Source organism: Mirounga leonina, unplaced genomic scaffold (genome assembly GCF_011800145.1).
Source record: "Mirounga leonina isolate KUSES-001 unplaced genomic scaffold, KU_Mleo_1.0 Mir_168, whole genome shotgun sequence".
NCBI classification, from domain to species: domain Eukaryota; kingdom Metazoa; phylum Chordata; class Mammalia; order Carnivora; family Phocidae; genus Mirounga; species Mirounga leonina.
In genome coordinates, this window is record NW_023270426.1 from 4,033,651 (window position 1) to 4,053,284 (window position 19,634).

The following is a 19,634-nucleotide window of genomic DNA, read 5'->3' on the forward strand; positions in this document are numbered from 1 at the left end:
ATGTGAAAATAACACCGGGGACAATGGCAGCTTCCTTGTAAGTGGAGTGAGGAAGGAGCTGACAGCTTGGAGACAGAAAGAACCTGGGTCCTTGTTACAATCACTGAGCAGGTGGATCACTTAATCTTGGAATCCCCTGTACTCAAGTTTTTGCTTTTTGTTTTGTGTTTTTACAGGAGATAAAACATTTTCTTGCTCCTTAATTCAGCTTAAACGGGTGCTTCTATTACTTCGAACCAAAAATGCCCTGATTAAGATAGATCTGTTGCATGGTATGAACTCTTGGTTATTATTAGTATACGGGAGTTCAAATTTTAGATTTTAAGAAGAGGACAAGAGGATAGACAGGACTTTCTGCAAATAGCTCTAAATGACAATCACATGTATTTATATGTAATAAATTTAGAAGACATTTGCAATCACTTCATCATCCCACTGGCCTGTGTGGCTAAGGCAATTATTGTGCCTCAGCCTACAGCGTGTGCAGTGGTTTGTCCCACCCAACATGCGCTAGCACAGATGCCTCTGAATTTAATGCACTGATAAAAATGATGAAGGTGATACTGTAGCCCAGAGCTTATCAATGTATTTCTATCTAAGGATTTGCTATTCCAAACTATGTCCCACCCTAACCTGAATAATAGCTGTGATCCTGCATTTCATCTTTTTCTTTTGAGTACGCAGTGTCCTCTGTATCTGTATTTGTGTACTATTTGACAGCTGTATCTTCTGTATGAGAGCAGAAGGGTCACTGGATATTGGGGCATTTGAGGGTGAATTTTAATCCTATTTTGGCAAAAAGACTTCCTACTTGAAAAAAAAAAAAAAGAACTAAAAATGAATGTCACATTCAAACATGAAGGCCATAATGCTTCCTGTCCTAGCCTGGGTTCCCCCATGACAGAGCTAAAGATAAGGGCTTGCCTCCAGGTAGTTAACTTGTGAAGCAACCCTAGGGAGTAGCAGTAAGAGCCTGCAAAGAGTGAAATAGAGAAGGGAAATGTATTTAAAAAAGATGTGCAATTAGTTCCACTATGAGGGATTGAAGCTTGATCTTGCTGGGACCTTCTGGTATATGGAATGAGCCTCAGAACTGTCTGCTTGAAGAACATTTACCCAATAGCTCTCATGCCCCATAGGTCAAAAGTCACCTGCGTGTAACTCCCTCTCTCTTCTAGGCTGGGCATATGTGACTGCCATGAGAGTTCCCATAGGTGTTTCATGGTGAATGCATAGAAGCCCAGAGAAGGAAGCAAGACATACAGAATGCTCTAGCGATGAGCTCCTGGCAAGGTACAAATTTGTGAGTGCAGCTATTGTAGCAAAAATTAGGATAAAAGATGGTTTGAGAGGATCCGAGGTGAGGAAGAAGAAGTGTCAATCACACTTTCTTTCCAGGACTATGAACTGAGGTTCTCTACCTCCCCTTGCTCCCAGGTAAGAGATAAGTAGCTCAGAGACTGTTCTGTTTTGTTATTTCATGCCTAATATTTCATGGGCAGCACTGTTTCTGGAAAGCAAATAGCCAAAAGGAAGGCTCTGAGAAAAATTGAAGGAAAAAACCCAAATGAATCTGAAGGCAGAAATAATAAATCACACACACACATAAAACCCTGGAGAAAATCTATAGAAAGTAAGAGGCACAGAAGAGTATTTCTCAAAGTTATTTTGCTGAAGTGTGGGAAGGATTTGGAAGCCAAGGAAGCAAGATATGTGTTAATGAGTGGCCTGGCGAATTCAAGAGATTGCAGATTCTGTGGAGAAAGTATTAGGTGCTGTCTACGTGAGATTTCTTCACATTGAGGCTGTGGGGAATGCTTGCCACATTCTATGTGTAGCTTCCACACAGAGGAAAGAGAATGGTCATATAAAAGCAGCGTACATGCGGGACAACCGGAAGGAAACAAACATGATTAATTTAATGCCAATGTCTACCAGGATTCTGGAATTCACTAATGATATGAATGTGTGTGTGTGTTAGAGAGACTCACATATATGTGTGTTTGCATATGTTTATATTTATCTCAGGTCATCAATGATATATGAAGTTAGACCAAACTAACTGCAATTCACATTGTATCAGAGATTTCAAACTGAAACTGATGGATGAGCCAATTATTTAGCAAAGTATACAACATAGGATATTTGTCTTATAATAGATCTAGTACGTGCTTTCAAAAAGGGGGAGATTCTCTGGCAAAGGACATGATAGCAGACATGCTGTCTTTCAGAGTCACTATGGACACTGACATTGTAAGGGCTTTGACAAGTCTTGAAGGACGAACACAAGGACATTCTCTTAAATAGTGGTGACCCATATTCTCAACTGTAACAGAATTTTGGAAATGCTGCAGATAGACATCATGTTTCATGTTCCAGCAAGTTTTTGACAAAGTCTCTCATGGTATTCTTGTAAACATGATGGTGATATATGGGTTGAGCTTTGGCAAAATTAGGTCAGCTTGTGGCTGGTGGAATTACTCTTATCAAAGTACTGACTAATGGGTCATTGCCAGCACAAAAAAAGAAGAGTTCTCTGGTGGCATGCCACAGAGCTCTGTCCTTGATATTGCCATGCTTGCCTAGTTTATAAATAACTCAGATAATGATCTGAAAAAAAGAATAATGTTGGGAGGAGCGGGTAGTGTTCTACCACACTCTGAACCTGTACAGTGTATTGAAAGAGAAAGGATTTTTTGAATCAGATAGACCTCAGTTCAGTCACTAGCATTGCTATTTATTCTGTGTGGTCACTGTTGAATTACCTCACCTTGTAGAGTCTATAGCAAGTACATAAATATGGAGGTAATTAATTAAAGATAGTAAGTGACATGTAAGAAGTAAAATGCTTTATTCATTTAGTGAATATGGAAGATGCAAGATTATTACCCAGAGTTGAATTAACTTGATAGGTTATAATTAAACTCAGAGATACATTTTAAAGTTGATATGTATAAAATTAATTTAAACATTTTTTAATTTTTAATTTTTAAATTTTAAAAATGTTAAGACAACATAAGTATATATAAGGAATACCTGAACTTACCTGAATTTTATTTCTTAGGCTATAGCTATGGAGTTAAAGTGATTGCAACCTCACTATGAGGAAGAAATGTAGAAACTCTGAGGCGCCTTCTCAGAGTTCATACAATCTGGCCAGCAGTTGTAAAAATTTAATGTACAGGCAGAGGCAGACATCCACTTTACTCTGTTCTGGCCACTACCATGTCTGGATCATTCCGTTTAGGTCAAGGGCAACACTGACAATGTCTAGCATATCCGTAAAAGGGTGACTTGCACAGAAAACCTCAAAACATGTTTTATAAAGACTGTGAGAGGGACTATAGAAAAGGCATTCAGTAACACTGTCCAACAAACTGAGTTGAAAGGGGCAAGGATTTGTTGTTTCTTTTAGTGTCATTTTACTTTTATTCTTTTCCCCTCCTACCCCCCCTTTTTAAAAGATTTATTTTTGAGAGAGGGCAAGTGCGAGCGCAGAGGGAAGGGGCAGAGAGAGAAGGAGAGAGTCTTAAGCAGGCTCCATGCTGAGTGTGGAGCCTGTCTCAGGCTCGATCTCACAACCCTGAGATCACAACATGGGCCAAAATTAAGAGTCAGATGTTTGACTAGGCGCTCCTCCACTTTTTTCTTTTTTTAAATCGTTGTTGTGTGTTTAATATCCTAGTGGTCACCCATTCCTTCACTTGGCATTTGGCTTCCTAGACTCTAGTTTTGTGCCACAGTAAATAAAAGCAGTTTGGACTTTAAATGGCTGACAAATGTCTACGGACCACCTGTCAGTGTGTGAAGTGCTCTGTGGATTATTTATCTAAAGATTCTGTTTTCAAAACTTCTACACAGACTTGGAGCTGGACACAGTAGTGACCTGTGTGCTATCGAAGGAAAGGCAAACACTGTGGTCTGTGACTCTGGTTCATCGAAACAGGCACACAGATGGTTGATTCTTGTTTGAAAAAAGCTGTGTCTGGGTTTTAATTATTTTCATTGTGTAGATAGTATGTGGGTCCCTATAGATGATGTAAAAAAAAATTAGAAAGTAAATAAAAACCAACGGCAATCCATATTTCTCCTTCAATTTGTTGTGAGATGGGCCTTACTAATCAAGAGATAAATAAGAATAAAAAGGCTTCAGAACAATAAAAATTAAACCAAAATAATAATGGCTAATCATTTGATCCTCATTAAATCTGAGGTAGCCAGTACTTCTACACCCATTTTAGAAAACGGAGAAAACTGAGACTCAGAGTTAAGGAGTTTGTACATGGTCACACAGGTAGTAAGTGATAGAGTCACAGGGTCTGTCCACATAAAATCTGACCCTGATGCATGTGCTTAATTAAGTATGGTGTTTCATCAAAACAAAAGTCACCTTTAGAAAGTTTATAAACAAGGGACAGAGTGGAAAATAAGCAAACACAAAGTTCATTCTGTATATTGTATACAAATGTTTGTATCAGAAATACATAAAGACCTTAAAGAATGTGATAAGACATAGATATCTCACTTATTAGAAAAAGGGGAAGAAATAGGATCAAGTAATTCAAGAAGTAAAAATACATTCAAGCGTATCAGTGTCCTTATTAATCAGGAAAACACAACTTAGAAGTAAAGTTTTATTTTGCTCATTAAATTGGCACAATTTAAAAGAGGATCAATGATAACAAGCATTGGCAAGGTTGTGGGAAATATTCTTCTACAATATAAATAGAATAGTTTTTCGAAGGGAAATGCATCATTAATGTTCAAAATTTTAAAAATACAAAATTCATATTCTTAAATATTGTTAAGATGTCATCTTTGAAATGTATGTGTATAAAAAGTCATGATAATAAATATTTTTGAGGATTTTTTTAATAGTAAAAAATTGATAAGAATTCAGATGTTTAACAGGAATATGTTCAACTTGTGATGAGAATAATGTTAATATTTTTGAAATCTTTTGTTTTTTTGGTGTTTAGTTGTATGAGTTCTTTATATAGTTTGGATATTAACCCCTTATTGGATATGTCATTTGCAAATAAATAACTTTGCCCTTTTTGTCCTGTTGATGAATGATTTCCTTTGCTGTGGAGAAGCTTTGTAGTTGGATGTAGTCCCAACTGGTGGTTTTTGCTTCTGTCCCCTTGTTTGGGGAGACATAGCAGGAAAATATTCTAAGGTTGATGTCTAAGAGATTACTGCTTATGTTGTTGTTGTTGTTTTAGAAGTTTTATGGTTTAGGTCTTACATTTAGGTCTTTAATTCATTTTGAGTTTATAAGAAGGTGGCCCAGTTTCATTCTTTTGCAGAAGCTATCCAGTTTTTCCAAGACCATCTGTTGAAGAGGCTCTTTTCCCCCATTGTATATTCTTGCTTCTTTTGTTGTAGATTAATGACTGTATAAGCATATCTGGACTCTGCATTTAGTTCTATTGATCTGTGTGTCTATCTCTGTGCCTGCACTGTACTGTTTTAATTACCATATCTTTGTGGTATAGTTTGAAATCTGGGATTGGGATACTTCCAGCTTTTTCTTTCCTTTCCTGAAGATAGCCTTACATATTCAAGGTCTTCTGGGGTTCCACACAAATCTTAGCATTATTTGTTGTCATTCTACAAAAGATACAGTTGGTATTTAGCTAGAGCCTGCGTTGAATGTATAATGTGGACATCTTTGGCAATATCAATTCTTTTAATCCATGAGCATGGTATATCTTTCCATTTGTTTTTGTCATCTTCGTTTATTTCATCAATGATTTAAAATTTTCACCTCGGTTAAATTTATTCCTAGATATTTTATTGTTTTCGATGCAATTGTAAATGGAATTGTTTTCTTAAGTTCTCTTTCTGCTAGTTCATTTTAGTGTATAGAAACATAACAAATGTCTGTGTATTGATTTTTACTTTACTGAATTCATTTATTAGTTCTAATGCTCTTCAGTGGAGTCTTCAGGGTTTTCTCTATCTAGTGTCATGCCAAGTGCTCTTGTTCCAAGTTTTGAATGGTATATTTTATGTGTACTGAGGCTCTCACACACCCCTCTTCTAGTGTTTTGTAGTTGTTGTATCAGTTTATTTATTCAAATAAACTCCTTACATGTATAGTTAAACATCAGTAGATTTTTGTATGTGTTTGTGTGTGTTTTATCCCTGTCCATGTATTTCTTATTAGATTCTCTTTGTCAGATGTTAAGATGGGCTTTTTGATGGTGTATATTATTTCCCTGGACAAATTTCTGTTGTCTGGCTATTGTACATCTCCTTGGATAGTTTTCTACTTTTCATAATTTACAAGAGAAACCAGTCCCTAGGTAATCTAAAATAGTCTATAGTTCTTAGTCAATTTATTAATGCATCAGCTAAACAAATATGTGTTGTATGCCTACTCTGTTTTAGAAATACTGTTAAGGGTTAAAGATAGAACAATGGAAAATATAAACAGTCCGCACATTTATGGGGCTAATATTTTAGTGTGAGACAAAACTAAGTTATGTTATTATTTATGTAATTTAAATTGGGAAGGCTGCTAGCAAGGCCATGTCTAAGGTGTTAAAGTGTGCTTTTTACAGGGGCATGATGTCCTGTGAAAAGATCAGGGAGGATTTGTAAAGTGAGTTCTGAATAATAGATAGGAATTAGCTGAGAGGAGGAAAGGTGCCAGGAGAGGCTTTGAGGTGGAAGGAACAGAGTTAACAGCCAACTCCCCTAGATGAGTCTTCAAACCTCAGCCCATGAGGTCTCATACCCTTGGATTTTGAACTCTGCTTCCATCTCATTTGTTGTTGATGCCTTACAGGAAATTTTAGTCCTAAAATGGCTGTTAGCGAAATATTTTCAGGAATATACGTATCAGATTTTGTTAGTGCTGAGACTGTATCCCCTTGTTATTATTTGTCTACTGCTCAGGGATTCTTGCTGAAACCCTCCACACCTCTTTTCCTGAGAGCCTTTTCTGGTGGAGGGAACCTGCACAATTCAAGAAAGGAAGTGCCAGGAGTTAATATCCTGGGGAACACTTTTCAGCCAATGAGTGCCATTGTCATAGGATGAATAATAGCACAGTGTCTGTCACTCAGTTGGGAAATCTCTAAGGGATATTTTAAACTCTGTCCCAGTGTATACCAGTGGGAATGAGCTGAGCTGTTGCTTTCTCTAGGACACAGTTTTATTGACTTTGTTACTTTCTTGTCTCACTTCCCTACTCTCTAATGTTTCCTGATATTATCCACCAAATAGATTGTCTGTCTCTTGTCTTTGTGACTGGGAAAACCCAAACATAACCAGTTGTTAGTGGAGATAATCCCTGGAAGCAGATCCTGGTAAATGGTTTACTTTCTTGATGAGCTAAAGTTTTTAATTTCGATGAAGTCTAAATTATTAACTGTCTTTTCTTTTAAGATTAGCATTTTGTGGGTTTATTTAAGAAGTCTTTGTCTGTTTAGATCAGTGTTGCCAAGATACTTCCCTCCTTGTTTCTAGGAGCTTTATATTTTTGGGTTTTATGTTTAAGTCTGCAGTCCATGCTGAGCTAATTTTTTTTCCTTTTTTTAATTGAAATTAGCCAACTTGGAGTACATCGTTAGTTTCAGATGTAGTGTTCAATAATTTGTCAGTTGCATCTGAGCTATTTTTTTATATGGTGTGAGGTATGAGTTCCTACTGAAATGATTACTTGGACTCTTTTGTCAAATAGTTGACCATATTTGTGTGAATCCATTTCTGGACTCTTTCTTGTGTTCTTTTGTTCCATTTGCTTATATTTATACTCATACCACACTCATTAAAACTTAAGTCTCATAATAAGACTTAAAATCAGGTCATTTAATTCCTCTAATATTATACATGTTTTTCAGGAAAGTTTGGACAATTTAGATCCTTTATATTATCATATGTTAGTATTAGCTTCTCTACCCCACCCCCCAAAACCTCACCAAACCTGAGAGCATTTTGATTGATACTGATAAAGCATTTATTTTATAAAACAATTAACGTGAAATTTCCATATTCAAAATACTACTTCCTCCTACACATAAACATGGTATCTCTCTCTTTTTACTTTGTTTTTTTAAATTCTCTCAGCAATGTTATGTAGATTTTAGTGCAGAGTTCTTACACATGTCCCTAAGTGGTTTATATTTTTCTGTGATACTGATTTTTAATTTTATTTTCTCCCGTTTTTGTTGCTGATGCATTCTGATAGAATTTTGTATGCTGACCTTCTTTCCTGAGGCCTTTCTGAATTCACTTACTGCATTTAGTGTTTTTGTAGATTTCTTCAGATCTTTATCACAATCATGTTTTTTGCAAGTAGAGTTTTATTTCTCCTTTCCCAAATTTTATACTTTTTCTTTTTAACCTACTTGGCACAAAATTCAATGGAAGTGATGAGAATAGACATCTTTATGTCTTTCTGATTTTAGGCTTAGGGCAAAAGTATTCGTGTTCACCATTAAACATGTTAGTTGTAGGTTTTTCACAGGTTCTCATCACATTCAAGAAGTTTCCTTCTATTGCTGGGTGGCTGAATGATAGGTTACAGATAGATATTAGATTTTGTCAAATGACTTTTTCTATACCCACTGAGATGATAGCATAATTTATCTCCTTTATTAGTGTGATAAATTATACTTATTGATACTTGATGTCAAATCAAACTTACATTTCTGGATACACTCCACTAGCCATGATTTATTGTCTTGTTTATTATATTGCTAAATTTGATTTGCTAAGATTTTGTAAGGGATTTTCTATATTGATAAGGGATATTGGTCTGTAAATTTTTTTCCCCTCAAATGTCCTTGGCCAGTTTTGGTTTTTGTGTTATTTTAACTTCATAAAATGAGTTGAGTAGTGTTCTGTTCCCCACCTCCACTTTCTGAAAAAGTTTGTATAATATTGGCATTATTTATTCCTATTAATACTATTAAATAATAGTAGATTTTAGTGCAGAGTTCTTACACATGTTCCTAAGTGGTTTACATTTTTCTGTGATACTGATTTTTAATTTTATTTTCTATTTTATTAAATAATAGTATTAATAGGAGATACTGTGGTTATCTATGTGCCCATAGTTATCTCTGTGAGGAAAGTTTTCTATTACAAATTTAAATTAGTTCCTGCTTCTTTGGTGTTTATTTTGCTAAGCTCTTTTTGGGGGGTCCAGTAACTCTTTAATTTTATCTGCATTGTTAATTTGTTGCTGAAGTTATTCCTAATACTTATATAGTTTTGTTTTCTGTGACTGTAGGATCTGTAGTAATGATCTGTTTTTCATTTCTGATATTGGTATTTTGTATTTTCTCTCTGTATTTCTGGATCATTTTGCCAGGTTTATCAATTACATTAAATATTGTAAAGAACCAAATTTTGGGTTTTGTCAATTTACTCTATTTTTTATTTTCTACTCATTGGTATTCCCTTCTACTTCCAATGGATTTGTTTGCTTCTCTCTCTCTCGTTTTTTTTTTTTTTTTTCCCCCTTTCCTAACTTCTTTACATGTAAGCTTAGATCACGGTCCACGGATTACAGCCCACAGGCCAGATGTATGTTTTTATATTATTTATACAATGGCAGAGTTGCATAGTTGTTATATAGACCATCATCCATAGGTCTAAACTATTTGTCCTTAAGAAAGGAGTTTGTCAATTCCCAGCTTATATGACTAATTTTAGGTATTTCTTTCTTTCTTTCTTTCTTTCTTTCTTTCTTTCTTTCTTTCTTTCTTTCTTTCTTTTAAGATTTATTTTTTTATTTGAGAGAGAGAGAGCATGAGGGGGGGAGGGTCAGTGGGAGAGAATCTCAAACAGACTCCATACTGAGTGTGGAGCCCCACGCGGGGTTCGATCCCCTGACCTTGAGATCATGACCTGAGCCGAAACCAAGAGTTAAGACATTTAACCTACTGAGCCAGGCAGGTGCCCCTAGATACTGATTTTCTAATATAAACCTTTTAAAAATAATCATCACTATATCTACATCCTATAAATTTTATGTTGTGCTTTCATTTTCATTTACCTCAAAATATTTTCTAATTTCTTTTGTCTGTCTTTTTTGACTACAGGTTCATGTAGACTTAGATTTCTTAATTTACAAATGAGTGAGAATTTTTCAATTTTTTTATTCTTGATTTCTAGTTTTTTCTTATGCTTAGATATGCTTTATGATATAAATTCTTTGAAATATATTGAGACATCTGTGACTGCCTTAGTGTGTGCCTTGATGTATGTTACATGTACACTTGAAAATAATGTATGTTCTGCAACTAAGTATAGTGCTGTATATATTTTTATTAGGTTAAGTTGGGTGATAGTATGATTCAGATTTTTTATATGCTTCTTATCTACTTATTCTATCAATTACCAAGAGGAGAGTATTAAGATATTCAAATATGATTGTGCATATGTCTTTTTTCCATTTACAGTCACTAGTTTTTGCTTCCCGTACTTTGAAACTCTAAAATTAGATCTATGCAAATTTAGTATATTCATGACTCTGATGGTTTGGCACCTTATCATTATAGGTAGTTCTTTCTTTATTTGCAGTAATTTTTGTCTGGTAACTACAAATATCAGATTTGTGTTTTCATAATATATCTTATTGCATACTTCGTGCCTATCTCTGTCTTCTTATCTGTATCATTATATTTCAGATATGTCTCTTATAAATACAGTATAGGTAGTTCTTTCTTGATTGCCTTTTTAAAATAATTGATTCTCAAAATATCTGCTTCCTAATTGGAATATTTAATCCATTTACATTTAATGTTAAATATTGGTATTCTTTAGTTTAAGCCTACCATCTGGCTATTTGTTTGTATCTGTCCAATTTCTTCTTTGTTCTTGAGATTCCCATCTGCTTGCTTTTGCATTAATCATGTCTTTTTAAGTATTTTATCTTATATCTTTTTTTTTAGGTTCTGTCTATTCACTTACCAGTTTGCCAATGGTTGCTCTATAGATGAGAATATGTACACTTAAACAAACATAGTCTGTCTTGAAGTAATTTAATGTCATTTCACTCACCTTGTAAAAACCTTACCACAGTACAGTTTCATTTAGCATCCCCTCCTCTTTGCTATTTTTGTAATATCATTATAATTATAAATGGTGCAACACCACAACACCATGATGTTACTGCTTTTTAGCCTGCAGAGTTTCTTTTATCATTTCATATAATGTCAGTATTCCTCATTCTTTCACATCCAAATTGGACTCAAAACTTTGTACATGTTTTTATTATTATAGAATGTTACTTTAGCCCAGCCTGATTCAGTTGTATTGCACACTGACACCTAAGTGGCAGACTTATAGAGAAGTATTTGAGAAAACTAAGGACAGCTGAAATTGGAAGGACTAAACAAACCGTAGTAGTGACCAAATGACCTAATATTCAAGTTCAGAGGGCTCTAGTGTACTTTAGCCATTGACAATGACTAAGTGAGGTCAGTTGTATTGGTAAAGGTATGTCATTAAAGCTTATAGTCTGTATTAGTGGTTGGGAGCCTAAGGAGGAAAGAACCAATGATTAGAGCATTTGCTATATTCCAGCTGTATACACTTTATCTCAATAAACTTCATTTACCTCTCAGGAAAACTAGGCAGGATAAGTTTTATTGTTGATATTTTATAAATAGAAAAATGTCAGGCATCTGACAGTTGGATTTATGGTAGTCCCTATGATTAGGAAGGAACCCACCTGGCAACTATGAATATAAGAAGTATGGTACAAACCCTGAATTTGAGATTGATAGAAACAGAGTAGAATATCAAGGTTGGTCAAGCAGACTAGACTGCAGACCAATTAGGAAATCGAGTGTGACTCCACCCCATACCATTATATAGATTTGACACGTGGGGTGGGACTAGGATAAAGCTCGGTAGTCCTAATTGCCCAGGGCAGACTAGACATTGCAGGTTAATTTTATTTATGAATAAGAATAAGAGTCCTAGTATCTTGCTTTCTTGTTTCAGATCTGCTTTTGTAACTGGTTGGCACTAATTGGAGACATTAGAGGCTTAACACAGGACTGTGGGAAGCTGGGAATTTCCACAAAACAGATTACTGAAGCCAGCCACAGACCATTCAGTTATTCTCTACTTTAGGAAAAAAACTTGCTAGGTAATTCTTTACTAATGGAACTCTAGTTTATTCTTAAATATCTCCACAGAATATTTATAGAGTGTCTTTTTATGTAGTGCTTTTAATAGTACAAGTAATCATAAACACTGAAAGTGGAAACTATGCTTTTCTTCCCTCTGTCACTAAAAACTCCACTACAATTTGATTTCATTTCTTTAATTTCTATCTGCACTAGAAGTAGAGGAAAAATGCTCTCTATTTGACCTGGTCTCTCCCAACACCCTTTGTTTATTGAAAAGCAAGTAATTCACTAACCATCTTGCCTGCAGTATAAATAATTTCTGTTTTTTTAAAGCTTTTAAAACTAGAGGTCCTGCTTTCTCAGAAACCTTTTGATAATTTCCATATTCTCCCATAAGGGATATTTTTCTTTAATTACAAGCAATTCTAACACATCCTATTATAATTTACTTTTTTTATGAGATTCTATAATATTGGGGAAAATATAAACTAAAATAAGTCTGTGAAATCAAATCATAGACTTTCTAAGATCCTGTTCAAGGTGGAGGTGAAAGTCATGTCTGAATATCAAGGCCAAAGCCATTTGGGCAAAGAAACAGCAAGATGCTGCAGTTGTCTTGCATGTTTATTAGTGTAATGAATCACATTTATGAAGGCATTACAAAGTTATAAACAGTTGTAATATAACACTGCAGAGTAGTCCATCCCAGATACTCAATATATAACCATTTTATTACTGCAGTGGACCAACATTACAATTAACTAAGGAAACAGGGTACATATAAGTTATTTCAAAACACATAGATACACAAAATGAGCTCCAAAAGGTCAACTTTCTGGACTAGTTTAAAAGTGCATTCTCATAAGCCACAAGTAATTGTACAGCCATCAAAACATTGTACATAAACCTGTAGAGACACTCTTTCTACAGCACCATTTAAGCCTTGGAGGACAAATCTTTAATGCGATGAGGCATTTTGGATTTTGCTATGCATAATGAAGAAATTCAAGTTTAAAGAGTGCACGAGTGGTTCTATACATTTAGTAATATATCTGTCAGAAAGATCTTGCCATCCTGTCCGTTGATCATTTTCCATCCCGCCCCAAAATCATTTTCAGTCAGTGACGCATGTCTGCCTCTGGACTGGTTCTCCCCAAGCTCCATTTCCTTCTGCCGGCATAAATCTCACAGATGGATAACAGCGTGTTACCTTGTCTCTTATCTCTCTGTTTTGCACACTCAAATGCTTTCCCTTGTCTTAAGGGGGAAAGCTATGATGACAGATTATAAGGACCTGGTATCATTTTGTACATTAACATCATTATTTCTAAGACTCTAACATCTATCTGCATGGTTCTCTTGGAAGGGATCACTTTCTGTTAGCATTGACTCAACTATTTCTTCTGAGGAGTGGAGAAAATTTCAGGATTCATTAAACTTCAGACATACTTCTTAAAAGCTTTGTGTTCAGCAAAATCGAAATTATATTTTGAAGCATTTTCTTCTTACCTTTAAAACCTTTTAGTGTTTAAGGGAAATATAATCAATAGCTACTCTTCCTACTTAAACTTCAAATCAGTAAGATGCGTGTGTTTAAATTATTTGATATACTCAAATATTTGATTATATAAATAACATCATTTGTCTTATATGTGTTTTTTTTAAAAAAAGTCTCAAATATTTATTTATAAGACACCATCAGTTCATTTTAAAACCCAAATAAATTTTGAAGTATCATCTTTATTTTGGTTAAAAAGCCTGTGTATGGAGGACAGTGGCTTTACCTCTGTGACACCTGGATACCTAGTACATTTCAGCACAGGTATTTTATGGCTAAGAGACACCTTACTTTGTTTTGAAGAGGTGAAGGCAGGGCGGGTAGTAGAGGGTTGGATGAAGAGCAGGCCGACCTCAGTTTCTCTGGTCCTCAAGGCAATAGGGAGGATGACTACCTGGCCCTCTTCTCTTGCATTAATAGCTGCTTTCTTCCTGTGATGGCAACATAGTTCCCAACTCTTCCCAGTAGTAACCCAGAGGAGGCCATGTATGTCAGTACAACAATCAGGGAATTACATATACTTGTTGTATCTCTGGTATTGGAACTTCCTTTTTGACTCGTAAGCTTATGTTTCACCTTTCAGACCGCCATATATGTTTTCATAATGCAGTAGGCACTTGGCTTTGCCACCTTGCTATTCTACAACCAAGTTTTAAATTTTATAATGGTCAGATCTCTATTTTGTATAGTTTATACAGCCTCAGGGTATCTGTCTTGTTTCTTCATTTTTTTTTCTTGCTATGAGACAATGCATTTTTGCTTTCTGAAAAAAATTCCACGTCATAAATACTTCTTTGCTTTTGCTTGCATATTTATTTCTCTTATGTTCTTTAACTTTTGCATGTTTTATTTTCTCTTAATTTAGAAGACATTTATTCCTAAACTGTTCTCTTCTGAAGACCCGCTGATTAATAAACTTAGAGGTAAGAACAACTCTGCAATGCTACAACTCCCTTGCTCTCCAAATGCAATAACTGAAAACAACAACAGCAATAATAATAATAATAATTAATAATAATAAAAGACTTATGAAGATCAAAGACTTGGTCAAACATGTAGTATTGACAGTGGATAGATAGACGATAGATAGATAAATGAATGAGTGAATGAATGAATGAATGCTGTAATGGATCCCGGCATTGGATTCTTTAAAGTGATCTCCCTGTGTATTTTGAGAGCCATACCTGTGGGAGTTTTTAACTCCTTTAGGACAAGAAGAGTCATTCTTTTCTTGGGCCCAAGTTGAAATCATTACTTTAAACCATGCAAATTTAATTACAGTATTATATTACTGTTGAATTAGTGCAGGGCAAGCATAGCCCAGTGTAGCCCTACCTCCACAGCAACCTGAGAGGTCAGTATTATCAAATTTGTGTCACATATTATGAACCTGAGTGTGGGAGCAGTTAAGGGATCTTTCCAAGGGTTAGTCAGCTGCTCAGGATTTCTTTGTTGAAGACCAGAGCTTTTTCCTGTAAATCTCTTAGCTGGTTTTGGTAATGGCATGATTTTGGTTTTAGTATATGGAATATGACACTTGGCTTTGTAACAAGTGGAAAAGACCAGTACGGTTATCTAACTTTAATGTTAGTTAACTGAAGAGCAGTTACCTCATTAGCAAATTTAGTCTCTTTTGTGCAATACAGTAGTTAAGTAAAAATAAAACAACCACCCAGGGACAAGACATCTGTTCCTTAATCAGGTGTGTTCTTGTTTAAATGAGAAAAATCAGTGCAGAGGTGACATAATGGGGAAAAATAGACTTTGTTAAAGATGGTGAGCTATAACAGAGATGGAAAGATAAATTATTTTGGCTACGTTACATAAATTTTATTGCCGAGTTCTCAGTAAAATTCAGGAGGAAATAAGGCAAATTCTCTTGTAAAAATACAAAGACAACAAGTCTTTGCATTCTGCAAAAGCTTCTTCCAATATTCCAAATTTCTACCCTTTTATCTGAGGAAAGCCACTCCATTTTTGTTTTTCCAGGTTTATACATTTCCCTCTTTCTTTCTTTTTTTTTATCATGTTAATCACCATACATTACATCATTAGTTTTTGATGCAGTGTACCATGATTCATTGTTTGCATATAACACCCAGTGCTCCCTTCTATATAAGCAGGTAAATACATAAAGCTGCTAGCACCTAAGATTCCCAGTATTCAGAAATTCCATTTCCTGTCTCCTTCTCTCTCTCTTTTTTTTTTTTTTAAGATTTTATTTATTTATTTGAGAGAGAGAGAATGAGAGATAGCATGAGAAGGAGGAAGGTCAGAGGGAGAAGCAGACTCCCCGCTGAGCAGGGAGCCCGATGCGGGACTCGATCCCGGAACTCCAGGATCATGACCTGAGCCAAAGGCAGTCGCTTAACCAACTGAGCCACCCAGGCGCCCTGTCTCCTTCTCTCTTGTGCGCATGTGTATACACACACACACACACACACACACAGGCACGTGCGCACAGGCGCGTGCACACACGTAATAAAAAGAGAGGCTGAACTAATTCCTGCTCTTTTGTGTTCAAAGTTTCATTTTGACCTCAGGCTCTTGGGTACATACACACTGCAATAATTAAGTAGCATTAACGCTGGACTGTATCCTTGTTTCCAGGTACCCCCAAATCTGCATGATTTTCTCAAAGGTGGTTGTGGTAGTGGGGTAAGGGTTGTATTCTGTCAGATAACTTTTTTTTTTTTTAAAGATTTTATTTATTTATTCATTAGAGACAGAGAGAGAGAGGCAGAGGGAGAAGCAGGCTCCCTGCTGAGCACAGAGCCCGATGTGGGACTCGATTCCAGGACCCTGAGATCATGACCTGAGCCGAAGGCAGGCGCTTAACCATCTGTCAGATAACTTTTAACGATAGATAGAAAAATATAGTGCACTAGGGCTGTTATGTCTGCCCAACTTCTTAATGTTTCAAAGCTTGGAATTCTGGAAGAGCAATTTTTTTGTTGTTGTTGTTATTCATTATACTTTGGGACAAAATGGGCATAAAGGATGAAGATGTACTGCTCTGTAATTCACTCAGCACATTCCTATTTGCTGTTACAGCTTTCAGAGACTGAGCTTGCTTGCTTCCTTCTTAGTTCCCTTAGTTCCTTTTCTCTCCCTTCCTCCTTCCCTCCCTCTCTCCCGTTCTTTTTCTCTCTTCCTCCTCCATGCCTCCCTCTTCCTTATCTAATGGAAAGTGTTTCTCTAGAGTGGCCTGGTATATAGTGTGGATGATCTCAGCCATAGATAACATCATGTAGAGAATTAAGGAAGAAGCATTTAGATTTTTGAGTCCTGAAAGAATGAAAACTTCAAAGCTGCAAATTAAATTTTGACAAAACTTTAATTTTGATATTCCCTAACTTGTCATTTGATGCTTCTCACCACATTGTATTTTGCCTTAGCTTTCTCTAGATAATGGTTTATCAGATGACACTTGGCATCCATTTATGTTGAGAGATACATTTGGGAGAAAATTTAGGAAAGAAATTAAAGAATCAAAGCAATCTAGCATAGCTGTGAAATGAAACAAGGCTCTAAAGGAAATTAAGGATGAGCATTTTGTGACTGGACCTCTGTGGTCCTAATACAACATCCATTAAAAATGAAAGTGTTCTGATTTTGTCCTTTGCTATGTTAGAATCAAGGTAAAGGGCTGCCCATCAGTATATGCATAACTGTCTTTACCATTTCCAGGAATCATGCACACACATATCTGCTAAAAAACAGACTGTAAGTCTTTTCATATGGAAAAATTGGAGCTATTTTGACTGAGTGCAAAGCAACAAACCCTCACTTTTTTTTTTCTTTCATCAAAATGTGTCTAAGGAGCCATAGAGCACACTTAGGGGATTTATTTTTCCCCATGGACTCTTGTAGTTTTTGAATTACATAAAGGAAAAGCAAGTGAGTGACTGAAGACAGAATGTTAGGAACTTAAAAATAATAAAAAAAAATTGGATAGTATTTAATAGCAAGCATGGGCTGGTGAGTGCTCCCAAAGCAATATCGAATAATTTATAACTATCTAATTTTAATGAGGTAGCCTAAGGCTCAAAATAGATGATGTGCCATTTTTTTGAAATAATGGATGAAACATATAGATAATATAATGTGATTTAGCTTTATGAATGTAGAGTCCTTATGGATTTTTCACAAGAAGCTCTAATTTCTTTAAGGGCTATTGTTATAGAAGTGAAAATACTGTATTTTCAATTCATCCTTAGGTTTGAAAATGAGTTTAACTCATTAATTCACTCAGTTAATAAGGTATACTTATTAGCTGAATAATTCCATTCTTGATCAGAAAAGCCTTTTTAAGCTTTTCATTTCATTGCATCTCTACAATATCTGTTCTCTCCAACTTCATATGACTTTTGTCTGCTTTTGTTACTTCATGATATATCTCTATTGTGTTAAATTGTAGATGTGAACAGAAAAGTTTTTCAGTAGCTGATTCACAACAAATGAAATCCTTTGCCTTATTTCTGCCAGTAGATTATGTTCACTTAGTAAGACTAGCGGACTTTGTGGTATTTTTTATTTTTTATTTATTTTACTTTTTTTGGTGTTAAATTTGGCAGAACCGAATTTAAAAATAGCCATAAGTGGTTATGAACCATCTGTTGAGAATACCTCTGATTTATCTTTCTTACAAAAGCAAATGGCTGGGGACATCTAGCTGGCTCAGTCTGTAGAGTGTGCAGTTCTTGATCTCAGGGTCATGAGTTCAAGCCCCACATTGGGTGTGGAGGCTACTGAAAAACAAAAAACAAAACAAAACAAAAACACCAAAGGCATGACATTAGGACAGAGAATACGATTATTCTTAATCCATAGCTCCTTTTCTGGACTCCCTATTTCTGCATAGGTGGGAGTTGAGTTTCCTGATGTGAGTAGTGTATTCATTCCCAGACTCTACCAGGCATTGTTTTGGTATCTGCATTTATCTAAGGCAACAAACTCCTGGCATACCTTTTTTTTTTTTTGAATTTTTTATTTTTAGCTGTCCCTTTATCTCACAGAGCTGAATTCAACTTTCCCCTTGAACATCAACAAACACAGTCCTTTGCGTTGATGAACCCACCTCCAGGATGAAATTCATGAGATTATATCCATTCGCAGTCTCTATTTGCCCACACAAAATAGAAGGTAAATCCAAGCATTATGTCATCCATCCTTTTGAATAACAATTGTTAGATAAATACTGTATGTCTCTTTTTGATCTTGGGGATCCAGAGTAGCCATGTCTATTTTTAGATGTGAGCATAATGTAGTGGGAAAGGCAGGTAGATAAGGAGATAAATTACACCATTAAGTAATATGTAAGTACTGTAAGAAACCTATGAGTAAAGGGCCATGGCAGCATGACTCTGGCTGAAGAATTTGGGAAAGACTTGTTTTGGGCCATATGGCTGCCATTAGATTGAAGGTGTCCTTTACAGCCCAAATTCATGAGTTAGCCATACTTATCTTTTCCTGGGTGCCTCATGATGACTATAATTTTTATTCTAATCACTTGGAAAACCCCCACAAATTTAAATAGTTGAGTTCCGATATAATTTGGATTTTTTGACATTTTAATCATGTATTTCTATTGTTATGCATATCAATCCTAAATATTTCTTAGGCTCTAAATTCATAAGCAAAAATTACATTGTTTTCCAGTTAGATCGACCTTCCATGTGTTCCAACACAGTTAAATTGTCTCCAGCATTTAATAAAAGGTGTTAATTAGCTAACCTATTTTAAAATTGGGATTGAAGGATGGAGAATAATCATTTAGTTGAAACAAAGAAATGCCATTTTCTACTAACAGCTCTGGCAGTTTCTGTTGTGATTACGACAAAATTGTGGATCCATTGTGCTCACATCTTTAAAATGTGAAATGGGATAGAGTGTTGTTAAGATCACTTACCACTTATACATTCTTATAGTATCTAAGGCATATTTTTGCAGCCAAGAGCACCCCATGGTGCTCA